The sequence below is a fragment of the Culex quinquefasciatus genome, chromosome 3 (assembly GCF_015732765.1).
Source record: "Culex quinquefasciatus strain JHB chromosome 3, VPISU_Cqui_1.0_pri_paternal, whole genome shotgun sequence".
Taxonomy (NCBI): Eukaryota; Metazoa; Arthropoda; class Insecta; order Diptera; family Culicidae; genus Culex; species Culex quinquefasciatus.
The window spans coordinates 144,603,140-144,618,218 of NC_051863.1; the positions used below are offsets into that span (position 1 = coordinate 144,603,140).

At 37.5% G+C, this 15,079-nt stretch overlaps 1 protein-coding gene across 1 annotated transcript in view; it reads left to right on the forward strand.

Annotated features, from left to right (window-relative positions):
* LOC6040611 (cyclin-dependent kinase 14) overlaps positions 1-15,079 on the forward strand; it is a 242,186-nt gene that overhangs the window by 113,640 nt on the left and 113,467 nt on the right. The gene's annotated exons all lie outside the window — the stretch shown is intronic.

Below are 15,079 nucleotides of genomic sequence, written 5' to 3' on the forward strand. Positions count from 1 at the left end.
TTGGTTCTGCCCACAAAACACTTACGACCGGGGGAAAAGTTTTCTCTAGGTAAAATATTGCACTGCTGCGGTTAAAACTTTTCTCATTTTGCTGCGGGGAGGATGTTTTTTTTCGGGTTGACGTGATGAGATTTGCTTTTTGGTTACCTTTACCAGGTTTGATAGCTTTAGAAAGTTAGGTCTGTTACAAACGGAAAATTCAGTTTCAGTATTTTCCAAACACAAATTTCATAAGTTTCTAGTTTTTGTGATATAAATTATTCAAAAATATATTTACACAATTTAATTTTTCCACCCGTCCAAAGAAGTTTTTCAACCAATCAAACCAAGTTCAAACATCTGAACAATCCCATCACACCTAATTGAGTCAGTTCCCGCGAAACTGTTGATTATGCCCATCAGTCTCGTTAAATTTTTGACCATGGCCCCAGCCAAAGTCGTAGACCCGCGCGCGGCATTTTTCACGGCTTCCAAGAAGCAATCAAATTGTAGCAGCGCAGAGTACCTACTCGTCCCATCCGAATTCGTAATTAAGTGGTACAACCGGCGACTTTCGACGCCAGAAGGCATTCCAATTCGCGCGTCCCCGGCGGAGTTTAATAGCACGTAGGCATTACATATTTATGACTCTTGGTGCACGCGTAGAACTACTGTCGCACAACCGAACTATCTCTATGCGATCGTTATCCCCTGGGATAGTAACTGTTTTGCATATAGCAACCGAATTCAAAATTTATTTTGCTTCAACGACTGTTGCACTGTGACGAAGTTGGTACTGCTCGCGATTGGTTTCGCTCACTCCCACAAGAGTAAATCAGATGCTAGGACGGAAGTTGGTTGATTCGTAGAATAGGTTATTTAATCGAAACCAACACTAGTTTCTTACAGACAAACAAATTGATGTTTTCGGTGAAATGGCCACTCAATGAAAAATCTTTTGACGAAATAATTGTTCGTGAACTATCCTTTAAAGTTGAATTAATTGGAACCATTTTTGGTTAAAGGACAATTCGATTAAACGGCCTTTCGTTGATGGTATCGATTCTGTAAAACGGTTGTGAAGTTTATTTTTCAGCAAGAAATAAACCTAATTGAGCAGTTTTCGATGAAATGGCCAATCGATGAAGCAACTTTTCGGTAAATTTATTGTTTATGTGAAACGACTATTCACTAAATATCTTTTTCAGTAGAATGATCGAAATTGAACAGTTTTTGAAGAAATGGTGAAATGACCTAAAATCAATTTAATCAAACTCGCTGACACTTTTTTCGGCGAAATGGCCAATTCTCTTTGGTTGGCTTATAAATTACGTTCGTGCCAGAGTGTGGTTAAAATTTCCCCGACTGACAACCAGAATGCTAGTTTCGCAGAGATCCCCTCCCCCCCCTCGTCCGAACTGTGTGCCACTGTAGAAGATTCCCAATTTTCCGCTGTCATTCCTGGTTTGGGAACGAGCCGTTCGTGCTCTGCGATATCTCAACCTAAAGGAGAGCTCAAAAATTGCCGTCATCGCCTTCCAAACAGCGATATCGTCGCTGGTTAACTGACTGCCATCCGAATTTTCGTTGAGGCCAATTTCCCTCATCGCTGGGGACAATTGGAAACTGTGAAGTCGGGGGGAACCCCAACGGAGTTCCTCCCATTTCGCCGAAAACGACTCTCCTTTTCAACAAACATAAAACCAGCACACACACACACAAAAAAACTATGTCGACAGATCTGCAATTCCGCTGCAGTCACGAAAGCCCTGTCACCAGAGAGTTCAGCGCCACTTCGGCCGGGTTTTGGCGGGGTTCTCGTTCTCATTCCCAGGGAACCGCGCCGTTGGTCGTGCCGACACGCAGTATAGATAGAACCGCCACGGAAAGTTGGTTCAATTTGGCGAAAGATGGGGCAGCAAACAATTGCCAAAAGTTGGCACGCCGAATGAAATTAAATTCTCACCCAAAGGCAGTGGGAATCAAAACGCAGGGTCGTGTCTCGGCGTTGGCAGTTTCCGAAAGATGCGGGTTATTGCGCAGGGAATGACCCTTGGCATTGAGCTTGCAAAAAAAAAAAAAACAATTTTTTTTTTTTTAGAAAATGGGAAGGAAGTTGTATTGGCCATCCAACACCTATTGATAACACAACTGGATATTTTGTAGGATTTACAGAATTGAATTTTGTTGGATTCCCTGCCAATATATTAAATTATGATTCTCGGGTATAAATGTTATGGAATCATCTTAAGCAACCATGCGCATCCCCTTAATTTTCTAAACCCATAGTTAAAAATGGGTGCCCATGATTGCTTAGGATTCTATAGCCTTTTTTATTGGCAGGGAATTCTCTAAAATTCAATTCTGTCGATTTAAGCGTGTTCAAGGAGCCCAAAACTTTCATACCTTAACGACACTGAAGCGTTTACTGACATAAACATCGAAAATGTCGAGTTGTGTCATTCTTCAGTAGAGTAGAGTGGGGCAAAGGTACGCACCTAATGACCATCACTCTGCCACTGGTGATCATTCAATATTTCAGAATCAGCTTATTTGCCGAAAGGTACCCCTATTACTTGCCTTCAAAACGTAGTACTAGGATTTACCACAAATCACTTGTATCACTAGAACCAGACAATTGCTCTAAAAAAATTAAGTGCGTACAAAATCAAAAATCAAATTATTCGCTCTACAGCATTGCCTTGGCGTTCTCGATTGCGAGATTCCTACTCGAAACTAAGTGTTCGTAGGTTTGATTGTTGAGGCAATTGCAAACCTCTTTTTACACCTTAGCTTCCATCCACCCCGGGATTCGAACGGACGACCTTTGAATTGTGAGTCCAACTGCCTACCAGCGACTCCACCAAGATAGGACCCAGGGAGACGACTCCTACACCTGGATTGAGCTATCGACCTAACCTTTTAGGTTAGACCGGGGCTAACATTTACTTCCCCGTCCGACGGAAGGCGTGGTCAGACAAATCTCGTCTCGAAAAATGCCACCGGGACCGTCTGGGATCGAACCCAAGCCGACTGGATGAGAGGCAACCCCGCTTACCCCTACAACATGGTCCCGGATAAGCGTACCTTTGCCCCATATACGGGCAAACGTATTTTTGCTTATTTTTATGTGTAAAAACTAATTTTCATCTAGTTTTTAATAGGGGGTAGTTTTGTACCCCAAATAAAGATAATGTTATGGTACACTGAGTTACTTGATCAAAGTAGTACTTATATAACCATAAATTATTTTTTGGGGTTAAAATCAATTCTATTTTTGCATAAGTTTTATTTTTCGGTCTGATATCGACAGAAATACAATTTTTCAATAGTTTTGAATCATTACTATCAAAAATTAAAATCATCAAATGTGTCTGAATGTGTTTCATACAAAAATGAATGGAAATTTTAGTGCGTACCTTTGCCCCACAATTTTTTTTCTTGGGAAAACAGATGGTCTCAAAAATTTCAAAAACTATTGGCTATTGGCTAAGTTAAACAACAGTTTAATGTTTCTAAGATTTCGTGAACCTGAAGTTTTGTAAACCTTTTTTTTTGTAAATTTCAAATATTAGATCAAAATGGTCAAAATGTGACTTTTCCTAATAAGTTACCCAAACTTCTATTTTCTTTTTATTTTTGTAAACGGATAAAATTATAAGTCGAAACCTGAATATGAGCTATTAAGTTAAAACATAAGTATCAAAAAATAAATAAATCGGAACGTACCTCTGCCCCGTGCGTACTTTTGCCCCGTACTAATCTACTTTGACGTTCAATTACAGGTTCACAGTAAAAAAGTTTTATTTAAGGTTGAAAATTGATGGTTGAATATTTCCACTTTTTCTGTAATTTTACCTGTACAACAATGTGAAATTCCACAGAAAATGACGGTATTTTATCAATTCCTGATGTAAAATTTCTTGCATCAAGATTTTCATTGATTTTAATTGAATTTCACTCATAACACGTTATTTTGCACGTAAAGAGGGAAGGTACAATCTTAAAAAAGTAATCAAGCCTTCAATTAAAAAAATATATATTTAAGAGTTTGTATTGAAAAAATAAAAAATCGTTGGGAATTTGTAAAAATCGTTTAAAACATTTAAACACATTACTTTTTCACTTTTTCAATATGATCCTGCAAATCAACAAGTAGGGGCAGGGGGCAGAAAGGCCCGCCTAAGTTAAATGCGCCAAAAACCATAGAAAAATGTACAAATTTATGAATTCAGTGTAGTAGGCTTATGCTTTGGGATGTTCCCTTGGTTGATGAAATTTTTTAGCTTAAAACTATTTATTATGCAATTTAAAAAAAAGTGTTTCGACTACTTTTCCAAGGTGTGGGGCAGAATGGGTCACCTTAGGAAACAAGCCATTTTGTCTAATAAAATTTTGAAGGGAGATAATAAATGATATAAGGGACCTGTCTAACATAGTTTCCATGAAGTTAGGCCACTTTTATGAAAGTAGTCACTTACCAAAACAAACATTTTTGAAAATAGTTTTAATATGTTGAAATAAGACACTATTTTTACAAATAAGCATCAAAACAACTAAAAAATCAAATAATGTTGCATTAAACGTGATTTGTGAACCAACCAGGAGCGACATAATCCATTTAACCAATATTTCATATCTTTTGATTGTTTTTTAAGGCAGGAAAATGGTGGTCCAGTCTGCCCCAAGTGGATTTCAATTTAACACTTCCACCACCAAGCCTCTAAATGATTCGAAGGTTCCGTTGTTGTTTGATTACCTTCGTAATAGCTCCTAATCTAACTTTTGAGAAAGCTTATTTAAGGGGTTACATACAAACAAAAAAATATTTCCGAATGTTACGTCAGTTTTTGATTTTTGTAATTTTTCAAAAATCGAAATTTCAAAATCGGGCTTCGTCATGCACACGGAATATGCCTTGAGAGTTCTCACTTCAAATTTTAGCCAATTTGGTTCATCCAATTTCGAGATATCGTGGCACCCGTAAATCAATTCGGTGTTTCGAGAAAAACGCTCACAAAGTTTGACAGTTTGCTTTGCGCATGGCAAAACATTAAACTTAAATCGTCTTCTACTCACTTGAATCATGATATATCTTCATGAAACTTTCAGGAGTGATTGTAAATTATATTTTGAAAGAATTTAATAAATATTCGTAAATATGAAATTTTGAGATTTTCTACATGAATGTAACCTTGCGTGGTTTTGTCAATAAATTTACATTTTTGCTCATAATTCGAAAAATACAATGAACTCAAACGTCGTTTTCGGTGTGGTGATGTTATTTGACGTCCTTTATAAGACCTTTGCCTTACAGTTGGTTTAAATCCATTCTGAAGCCCAAAACCAAGGATGGTCCATTCTGCCCCCCTGCCCCTATTCAATTTTGAAGTGATAAGCCAAAGGTTTTCTAGAATCCATGCACAGGAAACGATTCATTGCACGCGTTATTTGCGCTGCGTTCGCGAGAGAACATTTGAATGTTCGTTGATTGGTGCGATTTATGTTAGCCGGGGTTGCTTTAAGCATTACTAGTTTGATTGGTTTATGCGCAAATTGTTTTTCTGTTTGAAACAGGAAACAGAAAGAGAATTTCGGGCTGTCGAGTAGAGTTTGGCAACATTTTTCCAATCAACAAAATTAACATTCAATAAATATTTCGTCTTATAATCAACTCTGTTTGTAGAAATCTTCCAAAAACTTGAATTTGTCTCGAAACAAGCCCAAATCCCGACAGCCATTTATTTCACCCACCACAAAAGCGTACACAGAAAAAAAGTGTAAATTTACCCGACACTGAAACCGTGTTTCACTTGTAAACATGCTCAATGTAAATTTGAGAATCAATGTAAAGTGTTGTATTGCATTTAAACAGCCTCCATGTAAAATGAGATTGAATGTAATGAACGAATCTCTTGTAAATCAGCTTTTATTTTTGAAAATCTGAAATTTGAAAATATGAAAAACATGTAAATAATTGATTGATGTAATTTTTTTGTGAATGTAAACCAAAAAGCATTTTAATTTTAATTGCAAGTTTGTTTTGCGAATGACAGCCAAAGCGGAATTCAACCGAATTGATTCATTGTTGTGTTTGGTGCGTAGTGGAGTGGAAGTGTTTTGAAGTACCGGCGTCAACATTTCTGGACTTTTTTTATTAGGTTCTATAGATTCATATATGAACAAATGTAAACATTGATTGTGGTGTAAGAGGATACACCTTATGTCAGTATCCACCGTAATATGCGGGATACACTCACTGTTTACATTAGTTTAGGACCTGATCAAAAATAGTCCAGATTTGATGTTTGCTTTTTTAATATGTTTGTGCTTTCGATTGTCAGACAAATGTCGAATGGGCTTAAACAACCCCAACCACAAACATTGTTTTGTTGGTAAGTTTCCTTTTCGAATGGTAAACATATATTTTTGCTTGGAACTCAAGCAAAACAATGTAACTGGGGCAAAGAAAAAGTGTAAACAAAGAGTTTATCGTGCTCAAGCCAGTTGTAGCGCGGATGCTCATCCGCGTTACTACAAAGCCAGCTTTTGTTTACATTAGGAACTTGCAGGATAGAATGTTTACACTTCGTCCTTGGCCCATGTAAATGGTTTTTTGTTAACCGTTTGTAGTTCAAAATTTGATTTTAGGGTTGTAAAAAGCTCTGTCAGCACTAGACCAGACGTTTGCAGAAAGTGCAGCTGTAACTTTGTTTTAAAAAGTAATTTCCACAGGTCAAACTTACCTTTCAACAGCAAAAGGATCCGGATGTTGAAGTACAATAATTATGTACTCTTCTTGCCGGCATTTCGGAACTTCCTTCCTTGTTCTTCTCAAGCGGGTTCAATTCGGTGATCAGCTTGAAGATCCACCAGGGACAATGTCCACAGCCGCGCCGTTGACGTTCCGTTATTGGCAATGAAAGGTAGCTCCACCAAGGGTAAGCGTCTGATCGACATCCCGGGTTAGCAGTTGAAAATTTCTGCGTAAAATTTTCAACCTTAATTCGCTTCAAAACACCAGATACTTAACCAAATATGTGTTGTTAATAAATTTACTTACTTTTGATAACTTGACCACAAAATAAACTTGTAAATTTCAGATTATTCACACTACATAAATGAATGAAATTTCATCTTTATTTTGAACAAAAGCAAATATTATCAGTTTGACAGATTGAAACCCAAATCAAAGCAACCGAAGAAAAGGAATCAAGATTGTCGGAGTTCGGACTGCACGCAAAATTTGGCATGCCATAAATGAACTCCGACAAGAAGAGCGTTTATACAAAACTGAGTATGTCTACTGCAAAAGTAATGTGTACATTTAATTTTTTTTTTTCTTTTTTAATCGAGAAATAGGGTCCTAAAGCCCTATGCCAATTTTTATGTACAACAACTTTAAAAAAGATTGAAAACCAGTTCTGATCACTTTTTTTCCATTTCAATGCAAAAAAAAGTAACAAAACAATATTTTACGATGTATCAACTATAGTCCCCTTGGTCCCTATCAAGTAGGATGCTTTTTGTCAGGAGGGCCGCACAGTTAATTGAAAAAAATAAAATAAAATAAAAATAATAAAAAATCCATTTTAAATCCTTTGCGGTCGTGCAAAGTTGTTACAAAGGACCACAGAAAAATAAGCTTACTCGTTGTTAATAATAATATCATACATTTAAGCTAAATTTTAGGACCAAACTAGAAAGAGAAATGTGAGCACGGAGTAAGGACGCTGCAAATATTTTTCAAAGTTTATGTCGCCCCCCCTTTCAAAATTGGTCCGAAAAATCAGGGGACAAAAAAATATTTTTTCAAAAAACTTTATTAATTTCAAGGAGAATAGAAGTCTAACCAACCGAAAACAATTAGAAATACATTTTCCTGCATTTAAAATCATAATTAGCATATCTGGGATCGATCAAAAATATTTTTAATTTTTGTGAAAATCCAATGTACAGCACCGCAAAAAGTTTTTTTTTCGGCAAAAAAAATCTATTCAATACTTGCATATTTTGAAAACTAATGATAGCAAAACAACTGGGCAGGTGTAAAATGCTTTTTTATTCAAATGTTGGCTTGTAATTTTAATTTTTATATCTTTTTTTTATTTTTTTGCCCCTCCCTCCCCTCGACCCCGACCAGAGTCGTGGGACATAAACTTAAAAAAAATATTTGCAACGGCCTAAATATGATGTAAAACTTCAGCGGTAAGTTTTCTCATGTCATGTCGATGAAAAGTTTGACGTGAATTGACACTTCTTCACCAAATGTCTGCCTGACATGTGCCATTTAATTTCTGCGATGAAATGTTTCCAATAAAACTACCAAAATTCTGGAGTTTTTTTTGAAAAGGTCCAATAAACCAAAATTTCATTTTTTGCTTTTTGGGTGTTTTTCAATACCCCTGACTCAATGCGGTTTTAAAAACACCCAAAAAGCAAAAACTGAAAATTTGGTTTATTGGACCTTTTCAAAAAAAACTCCAGAATTGTAAATTTTAGTTTTCAGCCCTTTTCGAACATTTTTTTAAAAATAAAATGCAAACCACAAAAAAATCATGTTATGTTGGTTGGTTGAATGTTTAAAATTTTAATATGTCGATGAAAATAACAAATTTAAATGACTCAATCACAAGAATGGATTTAAGTTAACGAATCCCATCTTTGTTTCAATCAAAATTGGAAATTTCCAACCTCTTTCCCTTCCACCAGTCTGGTGCATTTTTGCTTGGGGTTTGTTCAAATATTACGTCCAATGATTTTGAGAATTTCAGAACCCCCCCCCCCTCCCTCCTGTCACGCACTTTTCCGATACCTTTAACATGGGCTGTCACAAACCTCAGACACCCCTCCCCCCTCCCCCCATTCGTGGACGTAATTTTTGAACAAACCCTTGCCAGATTCTTTACCGGCATTTGGCCATATTTTTAAAATTTTGACATGGCAACCCTGGTTGGCAGCGTTGACTTGAAATTGATAAAACATATTGGGCAATCTAATATCACCAAAATTTAATTATTTAAATTTGTTCATAGGCCCCAAGACATCCATCCTATCCCATGACACAGCACTTTTTTGGTTCATCACTTGAATTCCTATGCAAAAGTGCGAAAACTAACTCAGCCAATCATTATTTCTGTTTGAGTCCAACAAAGATAAAATTATTGTTTCTTCCCTACCCAATTTTGATTAGTCGTAACTCCGACACAAATCCTGGGCCACCACGGAAAACTAGTCTACAACATGACAGGTCATTGAGTTTTGTTGTCAAAAGTAGTCATAAAGAAAACAAAAACAAAATCGAGTGAAAATATTACCGCGGCCGCGGCGGATTACTGCTTTGTGTACAGAAAACGTACCGAAGATCTTGCAGGATTCATCCTCGGAATCGAAATTTGCTGTGCCAACTGCTGGAGCCTCAATCCAATGATGGTAAAGAGTCGCGATCCGTAACATTTTGCCGCCGGGTACAACCGCGTTCGGATGACGAGTTCAGATGGTCAACGCGGCGGAGCACAACTCTGGAAAGGGCGGGTTGGCGCAGTGGCGCCTGCCACAATGAAATGACGGAACTGCTGTTGGAGCACAGAATTCACGTGAAAGTGGTCGATTTGGCAAAGTGTACTCTGCCGAACAAGGTTTTTGAAACCCGTAAAACAACGACCAAGGTAAGAACCTTCACGAAAATACTGTTTCAGTTGTTTAAAAATGTTTTCTGTTTGCAGCACAGCGCGTGAGCGGCTCGAGGGCGACTAATATTTGGCAAATCTGCTGCTGGGCAACGTCGCTCAACTGGAAAGAAACTTGGTAAGTATCCGTCAACAATATCAACTGCCAAAACAGCAGATTAGCAACATGAAGTTGCTGTCTTTAGACGATATGATGGTTTAAGAAATGATTTAATTCTAGTAACTGATGAACAAGGCTGCTCAAAACAGTCTGGATCTGGCTACCGCCAAGGTCGTCGAAGAACGTCTTGCTGCTTGACGCGATGGAGCCTTCGCAAACATACACCATGGCCAGTGTCAACACTGGATCGCCTAACAAGAACTTGAAATTGTCGCGCCAACGGGCACCTCCATGAAGCTAACAGTTTCAGTTTAACAGGTGGGACAAATTTTTTAACGACTCGAAATAAAATTGATGAATTTATATTCTCTTGTTGCAGGTCGTCCATGTCCATCCTCACTAGTTTAGTTCCAACATATGATTGAACTGCTCGAGCACGTGCAGATCGCGGTGGACTTCCTGGCCAAAATTGGGAACAACGAGCGGGAGCAAGTGGACGGATTTTGACACAAGACACTTAAGGGGATCGCGACACTTGTGAGATTTGAATCTGTTGGCAGACGTGTAAGTAATGCATATTTTTAAAATTTCTTCTCCCATTCCGCAGAGTTATAATCACAAATTGCAGAATCATAAAGCTAACACTTTTAAACTATTTAGTCTAATTTTATATCACTCCGTTGAATTTTAAATCTGATACTTTTCAAACTTTAGCCAACATCAGTTTGAATCTTCTTTTGTCTTTTCTAGTCAATAATAAGAACAGATTAAATGAAGTCAAGTTCTTAAATTGATTAGAAATTTTTACAAAAGAACGTCTTTCAAACCAATATTTGGCTATAAATGCAGTTGAAATTTACATCAGATTTAAAATTCAACGGAGTAAAAAAATTTTCGGGTTTGGTAAATTTACATCATTTTCATCGGAAATTTACATGTTTTCGAAGCGCTTTTTGTTTGGAACGTTTACGTTGGAAGAAATGTAAATTTCAGTTGTAGTTGATGTAAATTAGCATCATTAATGACGTGCACTTTTGGTACATCATAAATGATGTAAATTTACCCGATTTTTTTTTTCTGTGTAGGAGAAAACGGAAAGCTCTGATTTCAATTCCCGCAAGCAAGCCCCCATTTGATTTCGCCCATGTCCTCTCCACTGCTGATGGATCGTTAAAGTGCGTAGGATGATGATTTCTCGTTTAAACTTGAACTGCGGTTGCGGCATGAATTATAAACAGTCCCGCCGCCGTAAAACCGCAGCAGCAGCAGCTGTTTGTGTCACCGTCAATAGACAAAGTTGTGGTCCTCCGTGGGTCGTCCATCGCGGACGTCACTCACACCGCGGTTGGCATTGAGCGGAGTTCAGTTATGGTAAGGTCCAGTTTGGTGTGTGTGTGTGGTGGCAATTTGCAAGACTGTTTTGATAAACATAGTTTTACGATACGGTTAACATGTGAACGGCCGTGGTGGACTAAATCTGAAGTCACTTAACATAAAAGTCGCAGATTGCTGGTGGCCAAGGTCTACGAGCACTAGGATGATGTCAGACAATTATTCTCTATTGAAAAAGCGCTGAGATCTTACTCAAAGATTGGTTTCGGCGTAATTGCCGAAAATTCAAAATAGTTAAAAAAAATCTCAAGTGACACTTCGTCGGACCAAGAGTCCGAACTTTTTGTTCTCCAGCGACAGTCGTATTTTTTTTACTGGAAGTTAACCGCACAACCCAAGAACTTTTCTTTGATTTAATGTTTCGCCCCTCTATCTCCATTCGTTTGGTTGTTTCGGACATCAAAACTGACGAAAACAGTTCATTAGCATATTTTTCCGGGGACCCTCGAAGAATTTCAGAGCCGTAACGTGATATCTCAGAGAGAGGCTCGGTTCGGTTCCATTCACTCGGATTGGTACGTAATTAAATTGGAATGCAAATTACGGGGACCCTCAGGCCTGCGATTTCAATTACAAGTTGGTGAAGTTGTCCAGTAACGGGTGGCAGTCGGGTAGCAAAGTTTGAGAGAATGCTTTGTTTTAAGGCACTGAGTTGGCACAAGGAAATTCAAATTGGTGGTTGAAATCGAACGAGATTTTTTGCACTTTTTTCTATCTTCTCCAGAAGTAGAATCCAAAGTTTCTCAAATCCCCGGAATTTGTCCCAACATCCCAGAATCCCTGGAACTAATTGCTCTTCTGTGTCACTTGCTTATCACCACCAAACACTTGCGAAAACCCCGGACGCTTCGTGTCGCCAAATCGAATTAACTGCGAAAAGAAGCTGCCCCAAGATCCAAACAAAAACTCCAGCTTCCTTGGAATTTGTTGATAAACTTTGTACGTAACATCTCATTCCAGAAGGGCGGTGGTAAATTCCTGTCCCTTGGACAACACGGCAGGGTCACGTGTCGTCGCGCACCGTTTCGCCCTGGAGGAAACAGCTCGAGGGCGGAGGATTCTTTCGTCTAATGAAAAAGTAAAGAGTGCCCTCTCTTAGGACGCATTTTTCCAATCTTCGGACTCACGTCAGCTTTCCTCCGGAAGAGGGAAGGGTATTTTCTATATTTCCTGGGTGGTTCGTTCCGTTCTAGAATGGAACGACACTGCTGTTGCTGCTGAGACAAGTAGCACTTCTGTTTTTGTCAAATGATGGTACTTGGAAGAGCGTAGAGGTGAAACGACGATGGTTCATTTTGTCGGGAGTTGGCCTCCTTGAGAAAGCTGAATGAGTTGTGAAAGGCAGTGATGCCAATGCAATGCATTGTGAAAGCGTTACTTAATCTACCTATTCACTGCTGTCTTCAGGGCCGTGTACAAGGGGGGGGTTTTAGGGGTTTAACCCCCCCCTGGCAAATTAAGTTAGTTACACCCCATGCGCCCCTCGGCCCGAAGGGCCGATTTTTTTTTAGCTATGTTGCTAAAATGCCAAAGAGATTTTTTTTTTCAAATCGATATGAAAAATTTGACTGGAGGCGCCCCTATGACTAAAACATTTTTATGAAAATTATGATAATTTAACTGGAGGCGCCCCTAAGACTTATTTTTTTTCAATACGAATATGCAATATACAAATTTGACTGGAGGCGCCTCTACGACTTAAAACAAATCATATTAATTTTTTTTATAAAAATTGACTGGAGGCTCCCCTTATGACTTGAAAAAACATGAAAATTCTTGATATAAAAAAATTGACTGGAGGCGCCCCTATGACTACCACATTTTTATGAAAATTTAACTAGACGCGCCCCTTAGACTTAATTATTTTCAATACGAATATGCAATATAAAAATTTGACTGGAGGCGCCCCTACGTCTTAAAAAAATCATGCAAATTCTCGAAATGAAATATTGAATGGAAGCGCCCCTACGACTTAAAACAAATCATATAAATTTTTTTTATAAAAATTGACTGGAGGCTCCCTTATGACTTGAAAAAACATGAAAATTCTTGATATAAAAAAATTGACTGGAGGCGCCCCTATGACTACCACATTTTTATGAAAATTTAACTAGACGCGCCCCTTAGACTTAATTATTTTCAATACGAATATGCAATATAAAAATTTGACTGGAGGCGCCCCTACGTCTTAAAAAAATCATGCAAATTCTCGAAATGAAATATTGAATGGAGGCGCCTCTACGACTTAAAACAAATTATATTAATTTTTTTATAAAAATTGACTGGAGGCGCCCTTATGACTTGAAAAAAACATGAAAATTCTCGATATAAAAAATTTGACTGGAGGCGCCCCTTTGACTACCACATTTTTATGAAAATTTAACTGGACGCGCCCCTAAGACTTATTTTTTTTCAATACGAATATGCAATATAAAAATTTGACTGGAGGCGCCTCTACGTCTTAAAAAAATCATGCAAATTCTCGAAAAGAAATATTGAATGGAGGCGCCCCTACGACTTAAAAAAAATCATATTAACTTTTTTATAAAAAATGACTGAAGGCGCCCTTATGACTTGAAAAAACATGAAAATTCTCGATATAAAAAAATTGACTTGAAGCGCCCCTATGACTACCACATTTTTATGAAAGTTTAACTGGACGCGTCCCTTAGACTTAATTTCTTTCAATACGAATATGCAATATAAAAATATGACTGGAGGCGCCCCTACGTCTTAAAAAAATCATGCAAATTCTCGAAATGAAATATTGAATGGAGGCGCCCCTACGACTTTAAAAAAATCATATTAATTTTATTATAATTGACTGGAGGCGCCCTTATGACTTGAAAAAACCATGAAAATTCTCGATATAAAAAAATTGACTGGAGGCGCCCCTATGACAACCACATTTTTATGAAAATTTAACTGAACGCGCCCCTTAGACTTAATTTCTTTCAATACGAATATGCAATATAAAAATTTGACTGTAGGCGCCCCTACGACTGTAAAAAAAATCATACAAATTTTGTTATGAAAATTTGACTGGAGGCGCCCTTATTACTTAAAAAAATCATGCAAATTCTCGATATGTAAAAAATTTGACTGAAGGCGCCCTATGACTAAAACATTTTTATGAAAATTATGAAAATTTAACTGGAGGCGACCCTAAGACTTATTTTTTTTCAATACGAATATGCAATATAAAAAATTGACTGGAAGCGCCCTTACGACTTAAAAAAATCATGCAAATTCTCGATTTGAAAAATTAAATATAGGTGCCCATACGACTTTAAAAATCAAACAAATTTTGTTATGAAAATTAGACTGGAGGCACCCTTATGACTTAAAAAAATCTTGCAAATTATCGATATGAAAAATTTGACTGCAGGCGCCCCTATGACTAAAACCTTTTCATGAAAATTATGAAAATTTAATTGGAGGCGCCCCTAAGACTTATTTTTTTTCAGTACGAATATGCCATATAAAAATTTGACTAGAGGCGCCCCTACGACTTAAAAAAACATACAAATTTTATAATGAAAATTTGACTAGAGGCGCTCTTATGACTTAAAAAAATCATACCAATTCTTATATTGAAAATTTGACCTATGACTATGAATGAAACATTTTTATGAAAATTCTTAATATGAAAATTTAACTGGAGGCGCCCCTACGACCTAATTTTTTTGAACATATTCTCAACATTAAAGATTTGACTGGAGGCGCCCCTTAGAATTAAAAAAATCATGCGAATTCTTGATATGAAAAATTGACTGAAAGCGCCCCTATGAATTATTTTTTTTAAATACAAATTCCCAATGTAAAAATATGACTCAAGAAGCCCCTACGACTTTAAAGGCATATGCTCGATATGGCAACTTGGATTGAGGCGCCCTTATGACTTAAAAAAATCATACAA